We start from the raw sequence: 10,994 nt of genomic DNA on the forward strand, positions 1-10,994 counted from the left end.
GCAGCTTTTTCGGCCATAGAGATCCGTGTCTCAGGTGTTGAGAAGATGGTTAATGAGATCCCGACTTTACAGACTGATATCAATAGGCTTAAACAGGAGTTAGAGGAGAGGGACCAGTTGGCAAGGGCCAATAACGTGGAAATTTGTGGCATCCCTTTGAAGAAAAATTAAAACTTATTTGATATAGCACAGAAGGTTGGTGAGTTGAGCAATTTCCACTTTAAGAAGGAGGACATAAGCTATATTGCTCGGATTCCCACACGTGTCCCCAATGCTGAAAAGCCAATTATCATCGCCTTTAATAATCAATCTATATATATAAAACTCTTCCGTTACTGAGTGACTGACTGACAGACAACGCACAGTCGAAACTACTGGTCGTAGACAGCTGAAATTTGGAATGTAGGTTCCTTGGGATATGTAGGGGAGCACTAAGAAACGTTTTTACCCCTTTTCCCACCCTTGGGGGTTAAATTTCCAAAAATCCTTTCTTAGTGCTCCCCCACATATCCCAAGGAACCTACATTCCAAATTTCAGCTGTCTACGACCAGTAGTTTCGACTGTGCGTTGTCTGTCAGTCAGTCACTCAGTAACGGAAGAGTTTTATATATATAGATTGCCTTAAACACTTACATAGGCAAGTAAACATATTTACTTGCCTATGTAAGTGTTCATGCCTAGTTTCAAGTTTATAAACCCAAGGAATAAGATTTTTCATAGAAACGTTTTTACCCCTTTTCCCCCCCTTGGGGGTTGAATTTCCAAAAATCCTTTCTTAGTGCTCCCCTACATATCCCAAGGAACCTACATTCCAAATTTCAGCTGTCTACGACCAGTAGTTTCGACTGTGCGTTGTCTGTCAGTCAGTCACTCAGTAACGGAAGAGTTTTATATATATAGATTTTGGAAAAATTTACTTTGGTATAAAGCATTTTCAAATTATTATTGATTAACAAAATAAAGAAAAGAGGGAAAGAGATTTTAAAACTTTTTTTTGAGTATTATTACTTTTATAAGAATTAATAGCTAAGTTTGTGATATTATTAAAAGACTTAATAAGTAATTATGATAACTAATTTATTTTATTTTGTTCAGAAAGTTCATTTATTTTGTTTTTGATGATTATTAGTTTAAGAATACTATCTTTTAAGATTTTTTGTGCCATTCGTCTATGTTCCTATTACGTTTATAATAAAAAATATTGTTTTTTAACAATTCAAGTGAGTTGAAATAAACGACATTTCGTGAATATTGTTGTTTTATTTTATCAATATAGTGTCACAACTCGAAATTTCAGGATTTTTTTTTCATGAATTTAAATTATTTTATATAGCATTTTGTAGAGCTCCACAAACCTAAACAACTTACCAAAGAACATGTTAAGCTATTATTATTAGTTTTTGAATTATTACTGGAAAAGTGATAAAAACAGATGATATAAATTTCAAATGCGAATTTCTCAATAATTTGCTTTTTTGAGTTATGACACTATTTGAACGGAGGTGCGAGATATTCATTAATATATGAACAATACGCAAGATTTCATCAGTCTTATCATAGTCGCCGAGCGGAGCCGTTGATGGGATTAAAAGAATTTAGAGACATAGCTCCGTTATTTGTTATAGACTGTTCACGACAGCATGAAATGTTAAAGGGATCAATTGATGTGAGAGTTGAATTCGAATCTGACCAAGACATACCCGATCAAACGGCTGCATATTGTCTGATACTAAACGATTGCATATTTGAATACAAGCCATTGAGCAATATTGTTAAGAAGTTATCATGAATGCTAATACAATAATCATAGATTTACAAGGGTTTAAGGATTTGAAAAATAATTTTATTGTTAAGGAATTTTCAATTGCAACTAAGGAATACACACAAACTTTCTTGGTTAAAGCACCTTATTCTTTTAAAACTCTTTCTGATGAAGAAAAAAAGCGAGTTCGATGGTTAGAAAATAATCGGGGACTACATTGGTATGAAGGGTTTATCGATTATCGAGAATTCCGGCGAGTTATAATTCCATATTTAAATAGTAAAAATGTCTTAGTTAAAGGAAATGAGAAGATTGTATGGATTCAAGATTTATGCAACGATTGTGAAATTATAGAACTGGGTGAAAAGGGTTGTCCTAAATTACTTAAATTATATGAGGATTATTGTGAGGAGAATAATCAGGTGTTAAATTGTGTTCATCATAAAAAAGGTGTGCTTTGAAAAATGCACTCTGTTTAAAAAAGTGGTGTCAAGACAATTTTGTGTTTAATTCTTTATTTAAATTATAATAAGATTTTTCGAAAAATAAAAATATTTTACTGAATAAAATATACTGTGTTTTTTTTTTATTTATTTAGGTTATGGTTCCTAATTAAACTATAAAATAAAGGCACATATCTTTTAAATTTTACGTTTATTGATACTAGGCAAATAACACAAATCTGTAAAAAATAACACAATGACATGAAAACTGATAAAGGAAATTACATTAATTGACATACATTTATATACATATATAATTTTAAAACCAATTGGTATAACTATAGTTACAATTTTTTTTTTAAATTACTAATAATTTTTTCAGTCTGGTCCATAATTTCATCACCAACATCTTTTACCACATATTGAGAGCTCAATAAGACCTTTGTGGGGAGCACTTTTTATCACAAACGATTGATGGGGAACATGTGATTTGACAATCTTTTTGGAAAAATCTACCTTATTGCGACCCCCCTTTAACCTTTCTTCGGAGAATCCAAACGAATCTCGAAGACATTGAAATGACTCTGGTATTAATGTTTCACTATCTGGAAAGATAGCGATATCGCGTCCTGTTGTCTGTAACATACATACATACATACATAAACTCACGCCTCTTTCCCGGAGGGGTAGGCAGAGACTACCTCTTTCCACTTGCCACGATCCCTGCATACTTCCTTTGCTTCTGTAACAAAAAATAAAAATACACATAACAATAATTCCAATAAAACGGGTTTGATCCCCGACCAGGCTAACATGGAAAAATAGTGTTTATCTTATTTAAATTAATAATAAAGAAAGAATTTTTTTGGTACCTTCTGTTCACGCGCCTTTGCTTTTGATTTTTCGAAAGCTTGTATTTTAATTAATTCCTCAGTCAATCCATCTGATAGACGTTGAGCATGTTCAAAAGAATCGGGAATAAATGTTTCATTATCTGAATTCGCAGTCACATCATCTACGTATTGCGGCGTCTGTAAAAAAACATAAATTTAGAATAATATTAAATCAATCTTATATCTATAAGAAACAATTAAATATATAAAGCAACTTACCATTGTTTTAGTTTTTAAATACTTAAATTTATTGGAAGCAACGTCCTGTGGTGTGGACTATGCGCTTGATCGTACAAAAGTGATACATGTCACATACAGTTTGCCCACTGCATTCAAATAAAAATGCATGCGCAGCGCGATTTTGTCCTTGCTAAAATGTTTTCTGTCATAGTCGTTCAAATTACTGTTCACGTTAGAACACGTTCATTCATATTGTAATTAGATACCAAGGTCTATCAATAAAATTTATTACAATGAATACATGCACAGAACGCTTCGTCCACACAGCGGTTTGACGAGCTCCGTGGCTCAGCGGTTATCAAGTTGAACTGAGACACAGAGACCTCGGGTTCGATCCCCGATCTTTTTTTCAGTTTGTCCCGAGTATGGTTTTCTATACGTGAATCAACAAAATGTAGTATTGTTAAGTTAGTATTTTGCGACTCAAGTTTACAACTTACTGTAGGGCTCAATTTATGTAATTTATCCCTTGTGAGCATGTTCATAGTATTCTTTCGTCATTACTTTCTTTATAAAACTTTTTATTTTAAAAATATGAATTAATAAAACAATTTATTATTTTATTATACCCATTTTATTCTTTTTCCTACATATTTACAAACAATACAGACATTTTCTGACTTAATATAAACAAAATATGAAATATGTTACAAATATGTATGTTTTTTTAAAACATTTAAATTTAACAAATAAGTATCCATTTTCAAAACCTGTTAACAATTAAATATACTTGTGTGCCCCCATGCTTTAGTCGAAATCTTATTCTTTGATATGGCTCTCTTATCATCATCAGCTGATAAAGCAATTTTATTTACGGCACATGTAAATAATTCATGTTTAATTGATTTAAATAAAATATTTGTTTTACGAATTACGTTACCTTCATGCAGAGATTTTTCATAATCCGATACATTAAAATCACGCACAATGTTTCTCTTAATTCCTTTTGCTTTTTTTATTGTGCTATTGGTGGTTTTAATACAATATAACTTCGATCGAAGTCCAACAAATTCGGTTATAACTTTAGTCCCCATTTCAAGTTTAAATAGACCAGGAACTTTTTTATTTTGAATTGGTAAACTATATTCATTACTTTCACAATTACTAGTATCAAAATAATGTAAAAAGTATTTTTTTAAATCATAATAAAAGTTATTTGTTTGTATATGATATATAAAACTATCTGTATCAGTGTAACACATCTTAACATGACTTTTGTAATGGGGTTGTATAACTGAGTAATGAAAATCATACATATGACTTTTAGAAAGTTCTAAAACAGTAAAACCAATGTAAATGGGTTTGTTCAAAATAATTTCTTCAGGGTTTAATTGAACAGCTACTAAATTATCAGAAAAAACTGTTGCACTGTGGAAATTTGGACGTGCGATAAGTTTTTGAGCACAATTTCTTTTTTTAGTAAGATTTTCATTATCATCCCACTGATTAACCAGGTGCACATTAACTCGCTTCTCATTGTTTTCTAAAGTTTTTCCAAAAACGCTATTGTTCAATAGTTTAAAAAAATCTTGTTCAAAAGCGGATGAACTTTTTTGTCTTAAAGTAGTATTCAAATCAATATATTGTTTTAAATACGGTCTTTGTCTAAATGTTATTACCCTATGTATCTTTTTCAAAATCAGTCCATGTTTTAAACAAGTTTTTAAATGAATGTAATGAATTACATAATAAAATTTATCATATAAATTCGGAATGAGTTTGTGATTTTTACCACCAGGTGGAATACATTTTTCTGGACAAAATGGTAAATCATTATGTAAATTATGCAAGTGCTTAGGATAAACTAGGTCTACCTCTAGTATAAACCCATAGTCAGCATCATTTTCTACTTGAATTATATCCAATGTATTGATTTCATTTTGATTAAGAAACCTAAAATTGGATAATGGTAAATATTGACACATACTGAACCCATATAAATTGTTGCAGTCGATATAAGTAATATACGATGTAGGCTCTAAGGGTTTGTAATCAGGTAAGAAAGAATTATTTGCTTTAGCATGTCTATGGGAACATAGGCACACACCGCCGCGAATGCCCTGTTGTAACATTCGAATCATAGATAAATCATTTATAAGCTCTAACTGAACGCCTGTTTTAAGCAACATTGCATCAAAAGATAGACTAGGTGCGGTCAAATAAAATGCTGGATCCAACTGATAATGCTGTTTGCAAGTCCGACGAAAATTTTCAAAAATATCTGATAGTAATAGCACATCAGTTTTCAAATAGAGATCCGTATATGAACCTAGGTCAGAAATTTTAAAGGTTGACCAAATTAAATTCGCATGCCTGTAATCCTCATCGGAGATATGTTCGTCATTCAGCGAACTGTAAAATAATTCTTTTGGTGGAAGTTGACTTTCTTGATAACGTTCCCATGAGCTCATGTACTCGTACGGATATACACCTTTACGAGTAAGTAACTGAAATTTCTCATCACAGGGGTAAAAATTTTAAAGGTATTTAAAGTCATCTGGTTTCAAAGTGTCTGATAATTTACTTAAACTTGTAGCTTTAAATGAATCAACAAAACGAAGCTGATAAAACTGATCATTTGAAACCGGTACAAATTTGGTGAATGAAACATAGTTTTCTTTAGTTTTGGGTATAATTTTTATGTCACCAGGAACTTCAGCCAAAGCTTTAATGAATAAGTGACAGTCATAACCGGCTAGGTTGTGGAAAAAGATGGGTACAAACGAAGGACGTTTAAATTGCAAATTGCATTGTGGGTGGGCAGGTCCTCTGTAGCGACCGGTAACATGACAATGGTCGCGTACCCGGTCCGAAAATACAAAGTTGTTACAAATATGGCAGCGAGTTGCTTTGATAAACTCCGTTTCATCATCATCAGTAAATATCATTGGGACTGGTTCGTTAACTATATCATATATTTTCTTTACGTCTTTGATAATAGACTCTACAAACCTTCTAGCACAATCTAGGCCGCGGTATGATACGTAACTATTATAGTCAGTATTGTCACAACAAACAATATGGTATGCAAACGCTATAGGTATGTGTTTGTTCAAAGTCATAGTGTTATTAGAAGAGCAGCTTATGTCAGCGTTAGTTTGGAGCATGGATTCAAAATCAGCATAAATACAAAAGGGCATATTTTGTTTACGCTCATAATTTTTAAATTGTATCAGTGACCCGTTGTCAGGCAAAACGGTCACTACACCTCCACATGGATGAGTGTCAACTTCTTCTAAAGTCCCAAAATTTAGTAAACAAAAATCACAAAAATAAACCTTACCGTGATGTGATGTGATTTGACTTCTAAAAAGTCTAGAACAGTCTTTTATTAAACAATAATGAGAGGAATTTTTATTTTCTAAAAAGAGTAAATGAATAATTTTGAAATTTCTGTTCCTATCCATTTCTGATTTGTATAAAGGGCCTACAATAGATTTGTTATTTTTTAAACCATATATGATAAACTTAATATTTGAGTTATTTTTTTCAAAAATTTTTATGTCATGAAAAGTAACAGGAAATGACATACCGCTTGTATCAAAAAGATCGTAAAAATGTGGATATGACGATGTTCGGTTAGGCCGTTTCTTGGTTGGATATAAAGCTGCTGTCACGCACCATAAAAAGCAATACTGATCCTTATTTATAATATTTAAACATGCTTTTTTAGATTGAATTGATTTAGGTAAACTTATAAAACTGGAACCGGCTAGAGGTTGGTATTTATTAAGATTGACCTCCATATATAAAATGTTTAAAAATGACCACCCACTGTCGCGATGTTCGAATTCCTCAATACTTTTTTTAAATTTCAAAACTGTCTCTAAATACAATTTGTTGAAATCATAATCAAAATATAATATTTTGTTTTTGGTAATAAATGACTTAACTGATTGCGAGTTATCTTTGAATTGTACGAATGTACCAAATAATTCAAAATTCACTTTCACACACGTGTGTTGTCCCAGGTATTTATCTAAAAGCGATTTTAACTTATCATGAATTTCATTAAAAAATACATCTAAAGAGGATGATTGAGATTCAGTATTCGCTATTATCTTGTAAGTTAAAATACGATTTCGAAATGCAGTGCTGACCATTTCTATACCATCATCATATTTTATAGTATGATTATTCTTTTTATGTAAATTGCTTCTCAAATGACCAACCCATGATTTATTGTGTATAGATGAGTTACACACAGTACAGAAAGGCATGTTAAAGGATTTTTTGATGAAACTTGAATCCAAAATAAAGGAATAATTAATGATTTATTACTTATTACACTACTTACATTGAAAACATTTAAGACGAAAATTAACACAAAAGTAATAGGTAATTTATGCCGAAGGAAAGAATCTTATTTTTTTACTTAAAATTAACCTTGTGACTATAGTACACGGGTTCTACCTCCTCAAATAGACTCCAAGCTCGACCTAGGAAGGCTTGTAGTGATTCCCAAGACTTTGTGGATTCATCACACTGTAGCTTCACCGTTATAAGAGCCTTTTTATAACGAGCATCAGCAGGGTTGTTCACGTAATCCTGTGTTTTGTAGACCTTAAGATCCACAAAATAATCACCCTCGGTCTTCAAAGCACGTCGAGAGGTCCCCGTCGAAACTTTGCTGGAGAAACTTGACGTTACTTCTCCACCGCGATTCCTTGGTTTGCTGCAACCGGCTTCCTCTGCTTGGAGGATGTTAAAAATGTTCTTTTTTGTTCTGTAAAAAAAAAAAATATTTTTAATTTTTTAATATATTTTAATAATTATTTTTTTGCAAGTAAGAGACATAGGAAAAATTGTGTTGAGTTAACAAGCCCTGACCGGCTTCTATACGTTCTGCATGAAGATAAACATTTTTCCCTAAACAAGAAAATAAATTAATAAAGTAATGATGAACAAAATGTAAGTCGATGTTTTTGCGACAAAAAAAGAAAGGAGTTATATTATTTACCTGTTCGTTGAGGGAAAATCAGGTGGTGGTGACGTAGCTTTGCGCTTCGATCCAGCAGCCAAGCTACGAACAATTTCTGGATAAGGCGATATGTCTCGGGTCTGCTTCGCAGCAACGGTTTTGCGCTGGCTCGTTTTCTTGCTCGCTTTCTTTGGGGGAGCTACAGCAGATAACACTGACGAGGCTTCGAATTCTGAGTCAGACCTGTAAAAGATATTAAAATTTTAAGTTTTGATACATTCTTAAGTACCTGAAAAATAAAAATGTAAATTTCACCAAAGATGAAAATACATATTTAATACTTACTAACATTTTTCAAATTTATGAAAAATATGCAGTATTTATATAGCAGTTCTTTTGGCGCAGCGGTTCCGGAGCACTCACAAATAATAATTTAATTTTCTTCATTGCTCGACTATTTAAACAGAAAATATCACTTGCTCATCAAAAAAATTGGTCAAGCGTAGGTTGATTCTGAATTTAATTATTGATAATCAATATCTTAGACTAATATGAACCTTAACAACTAACGGTGAAGGTATATTTTTTTTAATCCATATACATATAATAAAACTGTAACTGAACATTGTCTGTACATTGAAGATATTTAAGAAAAAATATTGTAAGGGGTCTTTTTAGGGTCAATAGAAGTCAAAACAATTTTTTTTGAATTTTTATCTGTCTGTCTGTCTGTCTGTCTGTCCGTCTGTCTGTCTGTATGTTTGTACGCGCATCACGCAAAATCTACCGAACGGATCTGAACGAAATTCGGCACAGATATAGTTAGTAACCTGGATTAGAATATAGGCTACTTTTTATCCTGAAATTCTATCCCAAGGGGATGAAATAGGGGGTGCAAGTTTGTATGGAACTTCGTCATTTTTGAATCGATATAAAAAGCTATAAATAATTAATTATCATATTTATTATGATTGAAAAAATAGCATTTTATTGATTAAATTAATTATGCTTTGTTTATTTATTTAGTTCCCGTGGTTTAGATATTTATTTTTTGCCCACCCGATACTAGATGGCGCCTCATGAGAATTTAAGACATAACACAATTGTAGCCGCTGGCAAAATTTTTAATTAATTATATAATTAAAACTTCTTTTATTCATTGATTCAGTTTCGCCAGCACTTACCGTTTCACCACATCTTTGAGAAGAATTTTTTTTTATGTAGGTAGTTTGACGCGCCCCGCATCGGCGACGGTTGCCATGCTCCTCAAGATTAGCAGGAATAACACACATGTAGTAACGCCAGTACTTACCATTTCACCATTGATTTAGTTCCCGTGGTTTAGATATTTATTTTTTGACCATCCGATACGAGATGGCGCCACGAGAATTTAAGAAATAACGCGATTGTAGCCGCTGGCAAAATTATATAGTACCGATGCTTGCAGCATCGGTACTTATTCGGTAGAGTTCCTTAATTCACTTTCGGCATCTGGACTGCCCGCGCATACAATTGCTCTAAAAGTAGACATTCCATTTTGTAATGGGACTGCCTTAAAGTGGTGTCGCTTCATAACATTATAATAGAAGCTAAAATTCTTACTGGTTGTGCAGCTGGTGAAATTGTTTTTATACCGCGCATTCCCCTCATTCCCAACAACTTTCCATTTCAAATTAAGCGTGTACAGTTTCCAATGGCTATATGTTTCGCGATGACAATTAACAAATCGCAAGGTCAAACACTTGGAGCAGCCGGAGTCGACCTCAGGACGATTTGCTTTTCACACGGACAGCTCTACGTCGCTTGCTCGCGGGTCACCAGCTGTGACAGTTAATTTGTGATGTCTCCAATGGGCAAGACAGCAAATGTTGTAAACAAAGAGATAAGTACTTTAACTTTCCATTATTATAATTTCCTTATTTTGTCTTTAGAATTTATTCGTTTTTTAACAGCTTTGCTTTTGTAAGAAAAATAAACTATGTTCTATTCCAGGCATTATTCTTCCCGTGTACGTAAGTTTCATCAAAATCCATCCAATAGAATTTGCGTGATTGAGTAGCATCCTCAAACAAGCACTCACGTAGGTACATCAATTTTTTTGAAGAGTTTGTTTGTTTGAACGCGCTAATCTTAGGAACTACTGATTCGAAATGAAAAATTATTTTTGCGTTGAATATACCATTTATCGAGGAAGGCTTTAGGCTATATAACATCACGCTGCAACTTTAACGAGAAAACAAAAAATGGACTATGTGAAAAAAAACGGGGAAAATTATTCATCCTTGAGGGCTTCAATGATGCTCAAAATAACAATTCCATGCGGACGAAGTCGCGGGCACAGCTAGTACTTGATAAAAAAGTAAGGTTTATATTTAAAAAAAAAATACGTAGTTCAAACCGATACATGTATTAATATTTAAATTTTTATAATTTGAGTACTAAGTAAAGATGATAATATTGTCAACTATCAATTTATTTTTTAAAATACTTATCTCCAACATTTGGTTTGAAGATAATATCGAATCATAATGTAAGCAGAATATATAAATCCCAGATCCAGATATTTAAATGTAAAAAAAAATGTAAGTATATCTTAATTCAGTTGTGATCGAACCCGAGACCTCAAGTTACGGGCAGACTTGTTAACCACTATGTCACGAGGGTCATCATTGCATTCGAATACAATGACTACATAATTTGCTGTACAAGAATAATATTAAAATATCAGGAATCG

Source organism: Amyelois transitella, chromosome W, assembly GCF_032362555.1.
Source record: "Amyelois transitella isolate CPQ chromosome W, ilAmyTran1.1, whole genome shotgun sequence".
In the NCBI taxonomy this organism is placed as follows: domain Eukaryota; kingdom Metazoa; phylum Arthropoda; class Insecta; order Lepidoptera; family Pyralidae; genus Amyelois; species Amyelois transitella.